Consider the following 22,517-nt stretch of genomic DNA (forward strand, 5'->3'; position numbering starts at 1 on the left):
TTCCTCACTCTTAGGACTCTAAGGACTCTGGGCTCCGGCCCCAGTGTCTGGTGTCACTCAAGCAGGGGCAGATGTTACATTTGCGCCAGAGCATTTGCGCCAGAGCAATGCAGATCCAACGGGAGCTACATTTTATGAGCTGAAAATCTACTATCAATTAGGAACAGAAATGGCGCCATCTAGAGGTGCTTGCGCCAACTTGCAGGCAGAGGCTGCCACTGCTGAAAAGATATGGCCACACTTGATAAGAGAATGTTTTGAAATCCTAATAACACGTTCCTTATGGGCAGTATGTAAAGGAGTCAGGATATTAAGCCTATAACTTATAACTTACTGTGCACAATGGGGAATAAAGGTATGGTCAGCATACCTCTCAATACTGTGAACCTACTATGCCACCCGGTAATAACTGCATATGGTAACAGAAAAATAGTTTGGACAAATTGCTGGGTGTAATACATCCATACTCGTGATCAGGTCCTTGGTGTTGGTAGACAGGGAGTTATAATGGGGTGAAAGAGGTAAGATGGGGATGCCATGTCACTTCCGTCATGTCACTTCCAGTATTGCCACTGTGCTGTTCTCTGAACTCAGAAACACTGAAACCGGGGCTGAACATGATATGGTGTCATATTAAGTTCTTTCACCTGCCTTTCAGCTTTCTTTACAACATATAGTTATGACTAAGTGCCACGTATTGCGCAGAAGACGTTTTGCACAGAATCCAGTGCGAAATGTCCCCTGCGCAATACAGATAAACTGAAAGGGGACAGGACGGGCTAGGCCAGAGGAGGAGAAGTAAGTGGGAGGCGGTGTGGGGTGAATCGGGGAGGGGATTGTGAGCGGACTGAGGAGTGGATGGGGGATACACATATGGGAGTGGGTTGCCTAGGAGTGTGGGGGAATATGGATGGTGGTGCTGGGGATGTCCCCCTGAGAGGCAGGGAGGAAGGCAGACCTATGCAATAAAGGGTGTGAACAGGATGAATTTCGTGAAGGAAATTAGGAGGCTTCTTACCTGAAAAGAACACAAAGAAATAGCAGATGCAGAAGGCCTGCCCTCCCAGGCCCAAGGAAGCACATGTCTACACGAGCACTGCTATCAATCTATTGGTGATTGGCCCTGGACTTTAGAAGAGAACCTTATGGTGGGTGGAGACCCTAAATACCTCCTCCTCACTGTCAGCTTTCTGCCTGCAAGCTACGCTGCAATGTCAAAGGTTCTGTGTGCTGAGGCCTGCAAGATACAACCAGCCTGTGCACCCTGACCTGAGCATAGGCTTTATAGTAAGGCCCAGAGGGAAATCATCACCAGTTGTGAATCCCATATACAGAGACTCCTCACAGCTCTGGACGGCCCCAGTGTATTGGTGTATTCCAGTGCGAAATACAGAACACACAAGTAGTCAAGCATTTTTGTAGTTGATCAGCAGCAGATATGCGCAGTCACCTATTGTTTATGTTACTGCACTTGCTTCTCTGCTCGCATTTCCAGCATAAAATGACATTGCAATCTTACATATGGCAGGACACAGTGCTGGAAATGGGCTCGACTTACCAGATCCGGCAAACTAGGTCTCCTCTAAGCATCACTTGGCAATTGATTACCTACCCCACCACTGTATAAGCTGCGGCGTGGAAAAGTAGTGATTTTTCTCAATACCATGAGGCATTTCTGCAAGAAGATTTGTTGAAAAAGGTTTAAGTCACCTTTTCCACTATAAGCAGTGACCCTTAGAATGAATAGCGATGGCAAAATGCAAAATTCCTGCAAAGTGTGCGAGACACCAACTATGAAGAAGTGTGGCTAGTGCCTCTCCCACTGATTGTTGCCCATCAATGCCACTATTTGCCTCTCTGAGCTCATGACTGACTGTTAGTCCAAGCCCTCGTATGGTGGTCTGCACTTAACTATTGAAAGTGTCCCGTCACCTTTGTAGCACGCTCCCTCTAGCCGCTAGCCACATTGCCTGCATCATAGCCATCATACAAAGCATTACACTCCTCACTATGCTACTGCACCTACCCACCCTGACAAACACTTCTAACCCTTACAATATCACAACTTCCAGACTTCTCCAAGACATGAAGGACACTAAATTCCCGCTACCAAGTTACCCATGCCCAACTACAACTAGGAACCTATGTCTTAGAGCTAGTTTAGCCAAATTTACAAGCCTCCTATCAGATCTATTCCTAACACAACAGGACTAAGATACATGTCATCTCAGCCCTGCCAAACTAACATAAACGTAAACCCAGCCCCTAACTCCGACCTTGGGGCTCATTATGACCCTGGCGTTAAACAATGGCGCTATTAGCACCATGGTTAACGCCCGTAACTTACCGAATCCGCCATGGTGAAATGGGGAATTACCACCCCATTCCAAGGTTGGCGGGGCGGTAATTCCCCATTTACCATTGGCCCTTCCCCATTCCCATTTTTGCCCCATAGGGCTCAATGGGAATGGGGAAGGCGGTAATAACGGTACCGCAAATTGCAGTACCGTAATTTCCTTCAAGGTCCCTTTGCGGTTCCCTACCTTAACGGCTGGTACAGACCAGCCGTTAAGGTTGGGAGCCGCAAAGGGACCTCGTAGTAAGGGGTTAACGGCGCCGCAACCTTTTACGGCGCCGTTACCCCTTAACGCCTGGGTCGTAATGAGGCCCCTTGTGTCTATAAATAGCCTAACCAAGCACAGCAAACTTAAAATGCCACAAGTCCACCACTCGACAATCACTATCACTCTGAAACCTCAGATCAAAGGTGCCCTAATCAACTCTAGATCTCTAGTAGCACATGCTACTGAAATTGCTGACCTGATCCTAAATGAGGACTTAGATTTCCTCGCCATCACTGAGAAATGGCTACACCCTGCAGCAGGCCCTATGCTCATGCTTGCAGTCCCAGACGGCTATTCCATATTGAGACATGACAGATTAAAATCTAGAGGAGGTGGCATTGCTATTATCTACAAATGTAGCCTATCCATGAGACTAGCCACTCCTATTGATGTCCTTTCATGTGAACTGCTATCTGTTAAAGTTCTACTCTCCAATGCCCAAACCCTTAATATCCATTTGATCTACCGCCCCCAGGCCCTCCCGGAACATTCGAAGATGACATCAACACCATTTTGTCCAGTAACCTCAAATGTTCTACACAAGTACTTGTACTTGGGGACCTTAATATGGGCTTCAATGACCCATCAGACCAGCTTGCCCTGACTACACTCAATACCCTCTCAGAAATAGGCTTCACCCAAAAAAGTAACGCACCTTCCCCTAATAAAGGTAGAATACTTTATTGGGTGGCAGACTACAACTGCCAAGCCAATATCCTCTCTATCTCACCTCTAGCTTGGACCGACCACCACCTTGTGTCATTCATGCTTTCCACCAATAGACCCCCGCCATTACCAGTTATCACAGCTCCACCTACGTTAACCAGAAATAAAAAGAGCATTACTGTGGACAGGCTTATCCCTGCCTTACTCCCTACCCTCAACATGCTCCCAGATAACACGGATCCTGAGATCTTGGTTGAAGAATATAATAAAATTATGACCACCTCCTTGGACTTGATTGCCCCTTCCAAACTCAGACCAAGTAAGCCTAAAACTCATTTGAACAAATGGTTTACGCCTTTCCTAAAAAACCTAAGACAACAAAAAAGAAACTGCACGGCCACCTGGAAAAAAACTACTCTCAGCAGCCAACAAACTCAAACTCACTAAACTTTCATCCCTCTATAAAAAAGAAATATGTCTAGCAAAGTGAATCTCCTTCGACACACGTATATGCCAAGGCAAATCCAATACGAAGGAACTATTCTCTATCCTCAAAGAAATAGAGACCCCCATAGAACCACTTGACCCATGCATTAAAAACAAAAAATGGTGTTCAGAGATCCAAAATGCATTAGCTAACAAAATATCCACCTTACAATATAGGATTTCCATTAAAAGAGCTTCCTTAAACGAATCTCCCCCATCTAAAACAACTGAGAGTACAACTGCTAATGAATCTACCCGATTCAACTTTTCCAAAGTCTCCATCCTGGAAGTGGAACTGTCAGGGCGACCTCTGCCCCGCACAGTTTATCAAGGATGCAGCCCGAGACCTCTCCCCTTTCATTACGAAGCTTGTCAACGCATCCTTCTCTACTAGCACCATCCCTACCAATCTTAAACAATCCTGGGTACTTATACTTCTAAAAAAACCTACTCTTGACCCATCCGTTCCGACAAACTACAGGCCAATCACGACAGTACCCTTCCTCCTAAAAATTCTGGATAAGGTTGCCTATGTACAAATCGAAAAAACACTTGGAAGTACACCATTTACTAGGAGCCAGACAATCAGGCTTCTGTCTCCAACACGGAACAGAGACAGCACTTATCGACCTTAAAACCCAAGTTGACGAGTGTAGAGATAACGGCAAAGCTGCCCTACTCCTCCTCCTAGCCCTCTCGGCCGCATTCGACTTGGTTGATCACACTATCTTATGCAACCATTTTAACTCAGCTGCACACTTTTCTGATAAGGAAATTACTTGGATTAGATCCTTCCTAAATGGTAGAGCCATGAGGGTTTTTTCACCTACTGCAGCTGCCGACCCCATACCAATCACCTGTGGCATCCCCCAGGGTTCTTGTGTCTCGCCTACGTTGTACAACATTTTTTACCAAGCCCCTTTTCGATTATCTGGATCATCTCGGTATCACCTACACTAACTATGCAGATGATACCCAGATCCTCCTCCCGCTTTCTGGGGATTATGAAAAGGATTTTGCCTTGGTGAATAGAGTGTACATCGCCATCCAGGCATGGATGGCCAGGCATGGACTATGCCTGAATGATGATAAAACTGAACTCATCATCCTGGGCACTACCTCCAGCCTAAATAAACTAGGACCCGATTACTCTTCATTTACAATTGACGGCAATAGCATCAAAGTAGGAAATGAGGTAAAAGCGCTAGGCTTTTACCTTGACTCAAACCTCTCATTTGTCAAACAGGTTAATTCTCTAGCATCCTCCACGGACTACACGTGTAAACTTATCCGCACAGCTAAACCATTTCTTTCTGACACTAGTTGCACTACTCTGGCCAGAGCCCTCGTCCTGTCAACCAAAGCTACCATTAGAAAAATCCAAACTCTACAAAATAATGCCCTTAGAGCGGCATTGGGCATCTCCAGAAGAGACCACATCTCTGAGAGTAGCCGACAGAATAAATGGCTCCCACTAAGGATAACATCCTCCTAAAAACCTTGTCACTCACCCACAAATCCCTTAATAACGCTGTGCCTTCTTACCTGGTCAACAGATTCCATAGACAGATCTCCACGAGACCCTCTAGAATAGCCTATAAAGACTGCCTTTCTATCCCTAATTTCAATCGCTCCACAATCGGTGGCAACAGCTTCCCGGTGAAAGCAGCAAAACTGTGGAACTCCCTACCTCCCACATTGAGAACTGACCTTCCCTACCAAAACTTTAGGACCAACACTATCCTGTGGTTGAAAGAAAATGTTCATCAAATGTAGTGGTGGTTGAAAGTGAATGCTCATCAAATGTAGTAAGCATTCAGGATCGTCTACAAGGAGCCATAACTACCTCTCCTCTCAACTGTATACCTTTACATACCCACCTTACTACCACCCATACCTGTATATTCTGCTATTTTAAGTAAGCCGTATGTATCTCTTGTATTTCTATTCCTGTACCTCCGTCTATAAATATGATCTATCTCTATATACCTTTTGTTTTTAATACCTGTATGTAAATATTAATGATGTGTAACTAAGCTTCGCATATTCATGGAACTGCTGCTCCCTGTTACCCTAGGGTATGTTGCGCATTATAAATAATAAAACAAACAAACAAACAAACCTCTGCAAAGACTTGAGCACTGTCCGAGTAGACTTTAAGGAGCCAAGCAGGGACATCGTATTTTAAAACAACAAACGTTGTAACAGCAACACTCTGAAAACGGACACACTCGCAAAAGGACCAACTACAAGAGACTGTCAAGCCAATCAAAGAGCTTATCATCTTTTTGGAAGATTCCCTCTGCTCATTTAGAGCAATTTGTACCACACAAGACCACTGAGGATGGGTAAACCTGTTGAGAAGATCTGCACACATTAGTTTAATATTAGATTCACTTAGAAACATACTTTAATTTGGGAGAAGTTAGGTCTGACCAAAAAATGAAGTGCAAAGATATTTATCTCAACAGGCGCTTTGGCTGCTTCGTGCTGCCTAGATCACCTTATGTCCCAACTCAGTCCTGTTAAAGCTATGGGAAGTAGAGGAAGGCTTAACAGGGAAGGCAGAACAAAAAGAGGCACAGTCTAAGACCTTAAGAGTGACAGGATCAATTAAATAAAACAGTGCATCCCCTGCTCTAGACAGACCCCCTATCCAGAATCCAAATGGCCAGGCTCTGTTCTATGAAGCAAGGTTCCTGAGACCCCCCCTCAGGATATCGTCTAAGAATTTCATTCACAGTCTTGGCAAAATGAAGAGTCCTGGGCACTGTAATGTTGGGGGTCTCATCCTCTGAGACCCTGGTCGTAGCTCATCAACTGTGCCTTGGCAGCACTGCCTTTTGGGTTGGTAGATGGCCGCAGGGTTCTGGAAAGGGAAGATGTGTATTTCTCCCTCCTGCTATAGGGGTTTCCTTGGCTTGGTTTTCCCATCTGGGCAACTTGCAGAGTGGACATGTGCATAGTTCTGACTCCAGTGCCTGGGGGATTTCTTGGCTTGGCCGTCCCTGAGTGGGACAATTTGGGCAGGCATCTCCCCATCAGAGTTGGTCATGGTAGGAATTTCTTGCACCTATCAGAGTATGAGCTCCAGGGTCTCACAGTTGTGCTGATGGCCTGCTCACTGCCACGCTACCCTGAACACCAACCTGTCTTTCTGGTATTGCTGATAAAGAGGACAGAAAGCCCCTGATTCCCTTTAACAACCTTGCTTCCTGGTATTCTAAGATTGGTCACTGTAAACTGCTCCCCCCATGTTCTCAAGAAACCTCTTGCCTTATGTTTTACATTCTGCCTGAATTGTTCACCTCTGGGCTGGATCGGACCCCTTCCAAGTCTCATTTGAGACTTCTAAGTCATACCTTCCACCTCTCCCTGTCCTTACTCTCACTTTCCCTCCTGATCTCATCTTCACTCTCTGACTTGCCAGGTAAGTGCACTTCCCATGCGCCCTGGTGGGCCATCCCTCCCCCCACACACATGCCTTTTCCAAAATTTTGCCCCCCTGCCCCACTTACCTTCAGCTTTCTTGTTCGTTACCGGCGCCAGCAACAGTAGTATTCCCGGTGCAGCTCTGACGTCCAAATGGCTGCCATCGAAAGGGAAAAGGGAATAATACGCAAAGTCCCTTCTCCCCGATCCGTAGCAGCAATCTTTGTTTTTTGAAATTGCAAAATGACGAATTTACCCTAATGGGTAATTATTCGCAATTCTGTGCCCGCTAACGTGTCAAGAGGAGCCCACGTGGAAGATGGACAAAAGAGGATGGGACCAATGGCCTAGCATGCCTTATGCAGCAGGTAGCCTATGTATAGGGTCGCACCAACCAGCCATACGGATTTGTAACCTCTGTAACATACATCACTGATGACGCTGTGCGCCTTTTTAAAGTATTGCTTGTACGCATTTTGCCAGAATGTTCCATGACAGCAGAGTTCTTTGATGGTACAGTTTTATTTGTGTGAAATAAAATGAGATTTCCTTGCAAGAGATGTGCTGGATGTTTTTCCTAAGTGGAGCATATTCTTTCTGGTGTGAGCATTGAGGGGCTTCTCTAGATTGTTGGTGACCCAACGTGATCCCAGTGACTCTGTGAAGACAGAGGTTTCCAAGCCGCTTCTCTGGAGCGGCTGCACCCACCTACAGTGACCAGTCCCCAGCGTGCAACCGGCAGTGGTGTACAGGAGCTGTTTTTACAAAATTCCTGTCTGCTCTTGGAGTGGGCGTGGCTCCTAGGAGAGTGTAGGCCGTTATTGGGATCCCATGACAAAGGAGCTCGGGTGAACGTACAGACATAAGTACACCTCTTTAGAGCGACAACAACAGGGGTAAGAGCGAGTGGGGAGGCAAAATGTGTGTTTGCGGGTGATGGAAGAGTATGAGAGCTTGAGAGGCCACGTGGCAGTTTTTGCGGGTCGGTTATAGTATTTATATTATTATTAAGGAGATAATGAGGAGGAAAATAGGAGTGTGGGATCCTTTCCGAGTAAGGGGAGAAAGTGGTGCCATATTTTTATTGTGATGAAAAGGATATAAAGGTAGGAGCTCTATAATTAGAGTGCTTGGATTCCTGCGCCCAATATATTCTGGGTGGGGTAAGGAGGAAAAGTAGTGGTTAGTGTTTTAGCTTATTATTTTAATGGATTGTTTTAGTGTATTGAATTATTATTGTGAACTTAGTGGAGGCCGAAGGAGGGCCAGTGGAAGTGTTGTGAGTGTGTGGAGTGAGAAGTGTGAAAGTGCATAGGTAGGAGGGAAGAACGAGCCGGGGGCAACTGGGAGGTGAGATTGGAGGACTGGTAGTGATGGGTATGTATATTGCACGTAACATATATTAAAAGATCTTTTTATCCATAGAGTACGATTGTCGATATATAGGGGTGGTGACTCAGCTGGAGTACATGTATAGTGCATTACCACTGTACAACGATAGAATAGAGAAGTATCAATGGCAGTGGATGGCAGAGACCCAAGGGGGGATGCCCCGCCCCTGGCCAGAACATGGTACAAATAACAGAGTTGTTAGAACACATGAGCAGGTTCCTACCTGCCAAATATAAAGGTAAATGGCTGCAGAAAGGAAAAGATATTTTAGATTTGTGGAAAATGGTGGCAGATATAGAGGTTATTGTTGGGTGCACTTCCCGGCGCAAAGATAGTGCTACCTCAAAGATAGTGAATGAGACAGCACAGTGGAAGGGCCGCAGACTGCGCCTAGGGATGGGCTTTACCCACCTACTGCCCGCCCAGTCACAGGATACACTAATCCGACATATGAGCCCACACCTGCCACCGCTCCACTGCCATATCGACCAACACCCAGCAGCATTGTGCCAGAGGAAAGTCAATTGCAAAAGGTGCTAGAGAAAGATTTAGAGGTGACGCAAGCAGAGCTGGCCCGTCTGAGGGCAGTGAAAAAAGGGGAGAGCAAGAAGGAGTGTGGGCTGGACGAGTGGAGGGCAGGAGATATTTTGTTCAAATTGGATAGCACCGCTGGGAAGGGTGATCACAGCAGAGTGGAAAGCGTAAGATAGGAAACAGTGAGGTCAGAGAGGGAAGCAGACAGGGAACTACTGGGAGGGGAATGGGATACTGTGGATGAATTCAAAGACAACGAGGGCGACGCCCAGGAGGCGCCAGGGATATTACCGAGAGTAAAGAGCTTGTGGGGACCACAATTGAGGAACAGATTTGGGTGGGTAGCATTGGCAATGAAAAACGGAAGTGATGGACGGAGAGAGAGGAGGGGAGTGGGCACGCAACTACCATTGCTACAAAAGGAGCTGGGAGGGCACATTATGTGCCATGGGCTCAGATGGACAAGAATAACTTGATTAAAACGCTCCTGCCCCTTACTGTCACAGCTGGAAAGTGGAAATATGCCTTTGAAAAGCAGACAGCAGGGATTCCCCAAGCAGTAGGAGACATGAAAAGTTGACCTGTTGCAATCGTGGGAGACCAGACAGGGGACGTGTGGGTTAAGGCCAGGTACCCAGGATTGAAGTTAGATGACGATGCACATGATGGGGCCCCTTTTAACAATATCAAAGTGCAAGTGTGGGACACACTGCGGCGGTCGAACCCACAAACACCGGACTGGCAGTACGCTATGGGGGACGATGAGGACCCCACGCAGTACATTTTAAAAGTGCAGGAGATGTGGGGAGCGGAGATGGGTGACCAATGGGACTGATCAGTTCCCCTTTCTTATTTTGTCATTAAGGGGGGTTTACCAAAGGAAGTTCACAAAGCACTTGACAAGATAGTAGGTGTGGAAGCGAAGGGGTGGACTTAAATTCAGACCATCATTCTAAATTAGTGTAAAAGGATTAAAGAAACAGAAAATGAAAGAGCTCAGTGATTGCAGGCTGCGGAAGCGAAACTAGTTCAGAAAACATTTGCTAAAATAGCACGTAAGTGGAAGATAGTGGCAAGTACAGGGACAGACTCGGCAGAGCAGGTGACAGTCTGCACAGATGTGAGGATAGCAGTGTTCTGGCAAGGCAGAGGACAGAGCAGTGGGGTGGCGGACCTCAGCATCAGTACTCTGAATGCTACCAAGGAGGTCAGCATCGGGGCAAAGGAGGGTTCCAAGGAGGTAGAAGGGGCTGAGGGTGGTTCTGGGGGATGGGGCCTGGGGTGATATGGGGTCATCTCAGTGTTGGAGCTGCGGGAAGTGGGGAGATTTTGTAAGCGAGTGCAGAAGCAGACAGGGGGCAGGGTACAACCCATACAACCAACTAGCCCTACACTACTACAGCCACTTACCTCCCTACCCCATCACCTCTTTACCATGCGAAATACACCAGAAGTACACCCAATTCCCACCAAATCCGCCACACATGCAGGCACAAGCACCACCTACTGCACACCCACAAGAGGGCCAGCAAAATACTGTGTTGGGGGGACAAATGTCCAAATCTAAAACAGTGTCAGATATAACGGTGGTGCCTTACCGAGGGGTCAGCCTCATGGGAGGAAACCCTTTCACATTCCCAGGTACCAATACCTATCTTCACTAGGACAGCCCACAGAAAGCTTGAGTATGCCCATTCCTGTCCATGACTACCCACCCTGACGAGAAACCCTTTGTGGGCACTGAGATAGGCAACAAGCAATTCATCATCATGCTTGACACAGGTGCCACTAATTCATGCATCAGTGAGGGAAACTTGGCACTATCAGGTGAAACTCTCGGCACGCAAAAATTCTCTGGGACTGTTGAAACAGTTCCCTACACAAAAGAGGTAGCTATCAAAATAGGAGGGAAAGTGGTGCGTGCTCCCTTGTTATACTCAGAAGCGTCCCCCATATATTTGTTGGGACGAAATTTGTTGAGCAAGCTGAACGTGATAATTTCCTTTACGGACAGTCGGGTGGTATGCACCACCTCAGGCATGTGTGCTTTAAGGGCAATGGTCATTATTCAGGCATGGAGAGGGCAGGTGGTGGTCCGCGGCATCCCAGTAGACACGGACATGTTTGTCTATGGAATACCAATATTGCTTGGTGCAGTGCCCGAGATTGATAAGGCTTGTTGGCGGGTAGCCTCAGATTTCATCTTTCACCCTGTGGGAACACCCGAGCTTGAAGCAGATACGATATTGTCCCTAGATTTACAGGGCATGGTTGTGTCAGCTAAAAGGATTGTTATGGTCGGGACAGATACCCCTGGGTGCGAATGGCAGACAGTGCTGTGTATTGACCCAACACTGCCCCTTAAGGAAGTAGATGCAGAATTGTTCAAGGACAGTGACTACGATCGAGAAATTGTGTTAGCAATATGTATCCCTTGTGACATTATGGTACAATAGAAGAAGGTATAATGTTCCTTGATGGCCCTTGTCGCCCAGCCCCTTTTTAGTGAGAGTGACTTAGAGCAAATACCAGAAAGGTTATGGACAATGAACGCCCATGATGTAGGGATCCTACAGAGGGTGGCACCGGGTCCGAATAACACTCAAGCCAGGCGCAGTGTTGCCCAGAGCGAAGGCAAAAGGGGGAGTTGAAGGATGATCCAGGACTATCGCCCTCTAAATATTATTGTCCAGGCAGACCTTCCTGTAGTTTCAAATCCTGCAATGATACTATGCAGTATGCCCAAGGAGGCGACCAATTTCACAGTGCTAGATCTTAAAAACTCCTTCTTTGAAATATCCTGTACCTCGATTCTCAGTACCTCACCGCGTTTTTGCATGGGGGATGCGCTTCAAACACACAAGATTGCCTCAGGGGTATTGTGAGGCCCCCAGCCTTTTTCACAGGATATTGCATGCTGATTTAGGGAACATTCAAGTGTCCAGTACTATCATTCAGTATGATAATTTACTGGTGTGTATTAACAGTGAGCCGCAGTGCCGGAAGGACTCCATCATTCTCCTGCAGCTGCTCACATACAAGGGATACAAGGTAGACAAAGCAAAGCTGCAATATTGCCTGCAAAAGGTGCTCTATTTAGGCCAGTTGATATCTGTCCGCAGGAAGAAAATATCGCCTGATCGCGCCGCCTCAGCGCACAACACTCCCCAGCCCAAAAATGTTAAAGAGATGCAAATGTTTCTAGGGTTGTGGAATTACTGTAGGGCATTGATTTTAGACTATGCAGCTTACACCAGGCAGCTGTTATGGGGCCTGAACATGCTCACCAACTTTAATGCTCTGAAAGAAGTGATCTCCACTGTGGTGCTGGCTACACCTGATTACACACAAGAGTTGTATCTCTTTTCCAATTGAAATGGCCAGTTGATTACCACAGCACTGATGCAAAAAAGCATGATGGGCCACAAGCCATTGGCCTACTACAGCGGTCTGCTAGATCATGTGATGCAGGGTCAGTTCCCATGCAAACAAGTGCTTGCTGCAGCTACATTTGCAATTGAGAAGAGCTCCACAATTGTCATGGGGTGCTCTGTAACACTGTACGTGGAGCATGTAGTGTTTACCATTTTGGAGCATTCCCAATCAACTTTGACCACACAGCAGGCATTCACATATGAGATGATTCTGTTCAGCAAGAACATACATATTGTGAGGTGTAAAGCTGTAAATCCTGCCACATTTTTGACAGAACAATGTACATAGGAAGACATTGCAGCACATGCTTGCTTAACATTCGAGAGGCAGGAGGATGACATCCCAAAGGCAAGAGACATCTGTGAATAACCTGAAGGTGTCCCACTCTCTAGTCCTCGGGGATCTGTCATCCAGGTGGCCAGGACACAGCCATCACTATTGGATCCAGTTCCTGAGGCTGGACCAGTGCGGGAGGATCACTTGGATTAGGGGTCTTCGGGGAATGGAAGTGGGACACCGAGGGTTGAAACACGTTACCCCCTTCCTTTTGACACCTTTTCCCCATCCTGCCTGGTAGGATATCTTGAAACTCTACCCCCCTTTCCAATACGAATACTTTCTCACAGCGTGAATGACAACAGACTAATACCTGAGCCGTTTACCTGACATATCCCAACACAAGGGTCAGGCTGAGTCAGACAATTGCTGACAACTACACACACCCGTCTACCCTTTCCCTTCCCCGTAGGGATAAAAGGCGGAGCACAAGAGCATACTCCGAAGAAGGCCGAACCATTCCATGACGGCAGTTCAAATAGAGGAGTAAGGCGGCAAGATCTGGAAGGATGTCAAGGAGGGAGTTGCCATTGCTCTTTTCAACGCAGACAAGCAAAGCCTCCGATGAAAGCAACATAAGGCCGGGAATCGCAGCTGGCAAATGGTGTAACGGATGTCAGCGGTACATGGCACTCTCCCGCACTGATAGCCTGGGCGGGTAGACGTGGTTGTCATCGTGGTACTGCCCTTGACTGCAGCTACAAATAAACTGCCAACTAGTTCAGCACAGCCGGTGCGTCGGAAGAACCTGATATTCACACAGACTGTGTTGGGTCAAAGGTTGCACTGGCAACATTAAGAAGATAAATAGACAAGAGGACTTTTGTGAACAAACTTGGTACCAGAGTCAGAGTGGTCCAGTGCCACGTCCGCGCTCAGTCGAAGGTCTCTGGCTAGAACCCCTCTCCTGAGAAAAGAGACTGTGATGAACATTGTGACTTATCTAAAGAAAACTACAAGTACCAAGAGGACAGAGGGAAGGCTGGTATGAGGTTTAAAGGTGGTCACACAAGGGTTAAGCCAAATCCCTTGTACAATCAAAAGTCCTTGATACATTGCAGAACATTTGCTATTGTGAAACAGGCGTTTGCGCACGGCTGACGGGAACGCTGTGTTAACTGTGAATGTATGAAGCCCACGCTTGCCGTAGGCTAACAGAGTGACCCAGCGAGACGAGATCGCCTTTCGGAAGTCTATGTTTAAAGATTGGCTAGGGCTTGGGAGGTGTCATGCCTCAGGGGCGTGGTTGGTCTTTCTGAGATAGATGGAAGTGTTTGGGTGTGCACTGTTGCTTTCCATCTAACATGGCAGCACAAACTCTGTGTAACGTTGCAGTCTTCCCTGGGAGCACTGTGGGTTCGGCTCGTCCCCCCACGTGGGCGGAAGTTTATCACCAGTCTCCGCCAGAGCCAAGTCGCGTTGCTACTCTTTAAGCAGCTACACTCCATAAGTCCGTCTTAGGTTTACTTGGTTAGCGTGTGCCGTTTTGTAGACAACTATTGCTTACTTCTCACTGTGCTTAGAGAGGCATCAGCTTCACCTCACTGATGATCCCCAACAAGGGTGAAACACGTGTATGGGGTTGCTGGTGGTACTCTCGTTCAGACTGGAATTGCCATTGTATTTCGGTGCTGGACTGCCCCTGGGCAGGACAAAGACTGATATGCAAATGGATATTTCCCATCTGTGAAAGGCACAGTGAGTAAAAGCAGTGGCTGCGAACTCTCAAGTGGTTAATAACCACTGAACAGGTTATCATGTCTGTTCTTGCGAGAGAGGGGCGCCCGCTACCTTTGTAAAACTAATTGCTTACTTCTCATTCTTTCTCCCTCTCTCTCCAGAATCTCATTCTTTGCCCGGAGACTCATTCTGCGGTCCATTACGGAACCTTGGAGCCTCTACCCCGTAGGGTATGCTCATTGTTAACCCTTCCAGATTCCCCAACATTGGTCCGTTCGTCATCCGGAATTCTGCACTCACCTTGTCTCTCTTTCCTTCTTATTACTTAAAACAGGTTTTCGCCCTTCCAGCGTTTCTCCGTCCTTCTGGGTCCTCTGATATTCCCGGGGGGCCCATATCCTAGCAACAGATGCCGCCTGTCAGCGGTTCACTCCAACCTTCTCCGGTGGGTGTAGTTTCTCCCTTCTATTTGCATGGTTCCCTTTGTGTCCTTTCTCTCTCACTTATTACCTTGTACCTGCAGAGAGGCAAGTCTACTTCACGCAACACTGCAAAGAACCCGGTGCATCTCATATTGAATCTTTAAGCACCAGGTACTTTTCCTAACATTTCTCCTTTACCTTTCGCAGCTCCTATAATCCCGCTTCTGAGCATTCCATAGAAGGCCACTTCCCTTCATCTCATCAGGAGACGTGAATCCCTCTGCAGCACGACATAGGGTTTTCTCGCCCACAGGGTTTCCCTGGAAACTCAGCTCTTCCCTGGCTTTGTCACAGGTGAGGGGAGAATGACTAGGTGGATTCTCGCTGCAGCTCGCTGGCGACATCTGATTCATGTCGATGATTCTTATTGTATACCACATGTGTTAACCAGAAGGACACATATTAGAAAACTTGTCAAAGTTGTCACAGGAGATCAAAGCCCCAATGAGGGGGACCTCACTTAACCGAAGGGGTTGTTTAAAAGGACACTAAGACTGTGTTGAATATTACAACTGAGCGAAGCCTGACTGGGGGCTTTAGAGAAAGCCTGACTGGGGTCCTGAGACACAGACTTAGGTAAATGAAAGAATTTAAGGGGTCTAGAAGGACCTTTTTGTTGAACTGTGAAAAAACTGTGTGAGCAACATTGTGATGGCAAGTTTGAACCCGGCTGAGGGATGTCCACATTGAGTGGTTGGTCTGAGCCTGACTGAAGAAGGCTGACGACTGAGAGAAGGATTGGAGCACGGCTGAGGGGGATCCAAGGGTGAAGGGTAATCACCCGATGTAAAGGTTAACAGAAGGAACTTGTGTTTTGTTATTTTGTCGTATCAGGCCCTGTGAGGCAAGAGACTTTGCATGAGATGAGACTTGGGGACGGTATGCCCTGATACTAAGAGAAGGAACTGTAAGCTTGTGCCGGAGAAACCCAGGAATCCACCCTTGTCCCGTACTAAAAGCACAGGGAAGGGAGACCCCGGCCATTACATCCTGACTTATAATTTGGTGAACACTTTGTTCTTTTCTTATGAACATTATCCCACACTATTTTGTAACATAGCGGTAAGGATTGGCAATACGTTTCTTAGAATAGACCCTTTTATTTGACTATACTCCACTTGGACAGTACTATTATTGTTTGATGATCGTAGCTTGCTCCCATCTCAGATTTAGGTTTAGATTAGGCTTTTATCACACCCATTTTACAGTTTAACAAACACCCTTGAACTGTGATCACTTGTGTCTGTCTTACTTGGATGTCATGCCTTTCTTACACTGCCCACTCAAAGGGGGGGGGTGCTTTTGGTTGACGAGACAGAAACTATCAACCAGGGCACCGGTTTGAGGCATATTGGGGTGGCAGTAGTACGCCTAGTGGACGGGGTCTACAAGTATTGGTGCAGAAAAGATTGCCCATGCATTATTCATCCCAAGCAGCAGAACTAATTGTGATGATAGAGGCGCTCCCAGTGTCTCAAGGGTGCCGCTTCACCATCTATTCTGATCCAGACTACATCACCACCACGGTGCACGCAGGACTGGCATGATGGAAGAGAAGGGGGTTTGGGAGGTATGACGGGTCCCCAGTGCAGCATGCAGCACTGTCAGATAAACTGATCGGCACACTGTCCCAGACCTCCTTGACAGCGACGGTGAAATACGCCTCTCATACTAGCAATACGGACAAGGTCTCACTCGGTAACGCTGCCGCAGGTGCGGCAGCAAAACAAGCAATATATTGACCTGTCCCAAATGTTTCAGAGTACCTAGTAGTGACACAGAGCAAAGCGCAGATGCTAGACTCCTACAATTCCTTACCAATTGCACAACTAATTGAGCTGCAGGGTCGGGCACTGCAAGAAGAGAAGGTTCTATGGGTGAAGAGGGGCTGCAAGCAGTTCCACACATATTTACTATGGTGGCAGGAAACATCTGGCAAAGCAGTTATGCTGCACGAGTTGCTACTGGTCACGTTCGAACAATTGCATAATCCTTCACATGTGTCCAAACACCATATTGCTGCAGATATACAGGATGACTGGTTTGTCCCAAATCTGCAAGAGGAATTAACTACCAAGGTTATTCATTGCACCACAAGCCAGACATACAGCACTGGATATACTAGAACTATTTGAGGTACTCTGCCGCCCTATGGGGCCATTTCGCGAACTGCATATTGATTATGCGGACATGGAGGAAGGTGTAACGGATCCCTCTACTTAATAGTGGTTGTATGTCCTTTTTCACGGTGGGTGGAGGGTGGTCCTTGTGCACACCCTGATGTGAAATGTGCAGCAAAGTTTTTGGTCAGAGAGATTTTTCCTCGGTGGGGCGTTTGCGATGTGATAAGATCTGACAATGGCACACACCTTTTTAATGAACTCTTCAAAGAGATAACAGACTTATTGGGCAAAAAGCATTGGATGTGCATAATTTACCACCCTAGGCCAACGGGTTGTAGAGAGGATAACTGCTCTGCTTAAAGGAAAGTTGTCTAAGCTTTGCACCACGTTAAAGAAGAATTGGGTGCAGTGCTTACCACATGCACTGTTTAGCATTCGCACACAGCCCTGTAAGGTGGTAAAGGGTAGGCACATGCACACACCCCTATCTCCAATCAGGAAAGCATCAGATGCTCACAGGGCTGCGTATGTTCCAGGGGACGAGTTTAGAAATTATTTGCATGCCTTAACGAATGCAATAGAATTTATCTCTCAACAGATCGCACTGCAGAGAACTGAAGCAACTACCAGCGCTGCATCGGACTCTCAACCTACATCAGCCCCTTTTCAGCTCCTACCTGGTGATTTTGTTTTCATAAAGAATTTTGTCTGCCGGTAAAGCCTAGATACAAGGGTCATCTATGCTACGCCTCTTGCGATAAGAAGTTAGTGAGTTGCAGTATTGGGTACATATGTCTGACATTCGCAAAGCACCTCAGGCCAAACCCCCCGACCATGTCTAAATAATAATCATAAATAAAGGCTGAATGCTGTGCCCAAGCACCCAACCTGGCACATTATCAAAAGGAACACATGCAACTACATATTAATTGAAAACGCCTTGATTTTGGTCGATTTTTGTTCCTTTTTATGTGCTTTTGATTTTGTTTCTTTTTGTAAGCGTTTTTGATTTGTTTAATTATCTTTTTTGATTTTGTCGATTTTGACTAGCTCCTTGTGTGCTTTTTTTTGTTCCTTTTTGATGTGTTTTTTATCACAACAAACCTATTTTTGTGCTATATAAACATGCTGCAATGCATTTGTTTGCAGAAATACTTCTCCCTTTCTTGTTCTCTCTACCTTTTGCTTTCTTTCTCTCTCTCATTTTAGTGATGGATATACACTGGTCTAACCACTCCATTTACAAAAAAAAAGCATTCCTGTTCTCAACAATATTCTCTTAAAACTGTGTTTTTTTCCACATAAATATGTGTCATGCATTGTGTAGCTGGTCTTTTTGCCATCTCTACGATAGGATTAGGCATTTATTTAGGATATACTTTTATATGGGATGGGAATATAAAAGGGGGATAACGAATGTAAATATAAGTGATGCAAACATTATTGATGGTTCTTTTGGTTCTTTAACACTTCACAATGCTATAAATGTATCCCAGGTAAAAATATCAAATTAAGTGAAGAATACTGCAGCAACGGTCCATAGAATACAGCATAATGCATCTGTTAATGATACACATGTCCCCCACCAGCGCACAGGGAAGCTTACAGATGTATTGATATCATTGTTTTCCTGTGCTTTCTGATATATGTGCCAATGATAGTTTCTCTCCTAGTTCCTCACATTTCAGTGTTCTAAAACATTTTAAAAGACAAATTAGGAGGGTTCAGTACAATCGGTACTGAGGACTTGGGTAGGATACAACAGATGTGCACCATCCAGGGTTAAATACTAGTTGGTATACAGACATGAACTCAGTGGGGAAAAAGAAGGTTAATGGGAGCTGTTATGCTTGCTCCCCGATACCACATGCGTCGGGAGCCCCAATGTATTAATTCCCCCAGTTACGATTTTGGAGGCTCAATGCTTATTATATCTGACATTATGCAAGCTGCAACGCACTTTCCAGGCACGAAGTGTGCAACTAGAAGTAGTGGATCCTGGTCAACTGCAATGTGCCCAAAACCCCAAGAGTGTGCAGTGCTTGCAAAGACTGTACCTAAAGTTGGAATGAGTGAGGATTGTTGAAAGCAGATGGCAAGAAAGTACAATGAGCTGCATGGCAGGAGGACTAGTAGGATTTGGAGAAGAAATGATTGAAAAGGTGAACAATGTATGCAGTGGGTACTGTAATGAGCAAGTAGCAAAACTCACATGAATAGAGGAGATGGAGAAACCAGTGAAGATGCAAAAGCAAGAAGAATGCAAACTGTGTTTTTACAACGGAGGGAGAGTCTTTGTGGCGACCAATAGGAGAGGCAACAAGACATTATACATTCCAGATCTTAAGAAAGGGACAGCCGCAGTGATGGATAACTACTGGATGTGCAGCCAGCAGGCATTTTTGCACCTCCTGCCAACATAGAGGGGCACCTGCTTGCTGGCTTTGTTGCACTCACCACTCCTGGTGGTCCCTGAAGAACAAATAATGGTGAGACCAGGTGGCTTGTCAGCTCTAACACATACACCAGTTGACATCCCCATCACAGTGCCACCACATCAACCTATATTTTGCATCCTGCCAGAAAAGGAGAAAAAACAAAACTTGCGAAGAAGAAGCAGGTTGAATTACCTGTCCCAGGATTACTCAGTTACTGAAAGAAATTCCAGATCAGTACTGACTTTGCAGCAAAGAAGAAACTTTTTTCACATCACTACTGTTACCAGGTGGGAGAAGGATGACGGCACATATGCAGAGCATGGGTACCAAAGGAAGGATCCCTGCCATATTTAGAAGCTGAATGATTGGAGGAAGAAAGGATAATGAGAGAGGGGGGGGAAGCTAACATAGGAGTTCATTAATTTAGTATTAACACAAGGAGGGAATGTTGGGAAGGAGGGATGATTGTCCCAGTCCCCCAAGTGCATCCGCGTGCGGCAGAGGCCTGGAATTCAGTAGTAGGGGCTCATGGAGGTTACAGGGGTGAGAGGGGTGTTAGTAGAGGCTATAGTGTGGAAAGGGTACTGCATGTTTTAGCTTTAAAGTGCACAGGTAATCAAACGCCATTTTAGATGGCAACAGCCATATTGCAATTGAGGGCTAGTAGTTAGGGCCGACGGGCCAAGACACATACAGGTAAATAAGTGATTGCATGCGAGAATAGATCATAGCATGGGCACCAGTGAGAAAGGTCTGAGCTGCAGAGATTCATAGACCTTTCATTGTCTCAGGTTGCCAGCATTCGTACTCCAGAAAGAATGCGCCCTGCAAGGCGACGAGGGGGGTTGAGAGCTTTTGTAAACAACAATCCCACGAGAAGGAGGGCATGAGCCTCTGACCTTCCCTGTCCCAGCTCTAAGTAATAGCACCCAAATGCCCCCCATCCTAGGACCACCAGCATTCCAAGGTACCAGCCAGTCCCAGGCCACCGACAATAAAACTGTTAGACCCCCCAATCGATCAGAAAAGATCAGAAAGCAGGGACTAGTTGCCTTCACTATAGGTCATTTGATTTGTGCTGCAAGGTGCCGGGAGGGATAAAACAACATAGCCAAAATGAGGGTGGGGAGCTTTGGGCGGGCACCGACATGTCTGGAATCGAGATAGTGTATGCAATGATCTTACCTTGAAGTATCTTTTTGTCTGCAGTACCAGGTGCACATTGGGTCAGAGATGTAGTGTGCATTGTGTTTTTATTCCTAATTGATAATTATTCGTAATTCTGTGCCCGCTGATGTGTCAAGAGGAGCCCACATGGATGATGGACAAAAAAGGCTGGGCCAATGGCCTGGGATCCCTTATGGAGCAGGTAGCCTGGGTTGCACCAACCAGCCATTCGGATTTGTAACCTATGTAACTTATATCACTGATGAGGCTTTGCACCTTTTTAAAGTATTGCTTCTACTAACTGTGCCAGAATGTTCCGTGGTAGCAGAGTTCTTTGCTGGCACAATATTATTTGTGTGGAATAAGACTTTGTTTTCATTGCAAGAGGTGTGCTGTGTTTTTTTCCCTAGTGGGCATATTTTTTCTGGTGTGAGCGTTGAGGGGCTTCTCTACAATCTCAATCGTAAAGGTGAAACAAACACAGGAATGGTACACCTCTTTCTCCTCTTTAAGGTAGCGTGGGCCCTATACAGCCTACACTCTTCAGATGGGTGTGAACCAGCATGAAAGCATCCAAAACATTTGTTCGTAAGACACTTCCAGAAGATGGTTCCCTGAAGATGATTTAAAGAATACACAATTAAGATGCCTCTCACCCCATTACATAGTAATTTTGACCTCAGTAGATAGGTGCATTCCAAGCCTTCTGTAAGGGCCAATCATTGCTTCTGCAACACAGGTTTTGCTTTCTGATGCAAGCTCCAAGAGTGCTTTGAATGCAGGAAATGATGAGGGGGCACAGGAAGGAAGTGTTGTTCAAGATGGCAGGGTCCTTCTCCTGGGTACAGATCCTCTCTGCAGCTACAATCTATCTCCCCCTCTACCGTCTGCTTGAGATCAGAACTTGTCCAGCAGTTATCCCCATGGGGTGATTTAGTCATTGATGTTGTTGGTGAAACCCCCCAGCACCAGATAGAAATATAAGCTGAGTCGAAGATCTGTTGTTGATGAAATCACCAGCCCCAAAGAGCAAAACACAAAAGCTCTGACAGATGCATGGGCCACAGGAGACCAGTCAATAGTAAAGTGACATCACAAGGGTTCAAGCAATTTAAGCAATTATAACCTTTTAGGCCACTATATCAATCTATATATAGTTTTATATGTATACTTAACCAGAGTTCTGCCACAGTTATATGTATATTTTAAATCATGGTTGCACACCATTAAAGGCAGCCTGTGGCTACTGGAATAGTTTGGATTCCAGCAGGCTAATTCAGGATGCACATATTACTCTGTGGTTGCAGTACTGCCAAATCAAATTGATGCTGCTGGTATGTTAGTAGCATGGAGAAAGTGTGACCTGGTTAGAAGGGATTCCTTTCTGGGATATTAAACCAGCATCATTTTGCATAGAACAAAATCTAAACGGTTTGACATTGCATCCCCACACAGGTGGGATTCTGTCGCAACACCATATTGCTACTGCAATGAGGAAAACGAATGTGTTCCCATGTACAGGCTAGTCCAATGTCTACTTATTTAGTTGTCTGAATACATTTCCAGACTGAACATATCCTGCATGCAAGATGACCTATTATGGGTGACAGCCCCCGCATTTCTGTGACCTTGCTAAATGTACTTATGGGTTCTAAATGTTTTCTCATGTCACTTTGATGTACTTGTCGCCAATGGACCTACTCTGTATAAAGGGAAATAGCA

At 46.2% G+C, this 22,517-nt stretch overlaps 1 protein-coding gene across 1 annotated transcript in view; it reads right to left on the reverse strand.

The window, feature by feature from the left end:
• The window catches only part of LOC138491761 (NACHT, LRR and PYD domains-containing protein 1a allele 5-like), a 421,673-nt gene that overhangs the window by 56,775 nt on the left and 342,381 nt on the right, over window positions 1–22,517 (reverse strand). The gene's annotated exons all lie outside the window — the stretch shown is intronic.

The sequence above is a fragment of the Ambystoma mexicanum genome, chromosome 10 (assembly GCF_040938575.1).
Source record: "Ambystoma mexicanum isolate Mex_15411 chromosome 10, UKY_AmexF1_1, whole genome shotgun sequence".
Lineage (NCBI taxonomy): Eukaryota > Metazoa > Chordata > Amphibia > Caudata > Ambystomatidae > Ambystoma > Ambystoma mexicanum.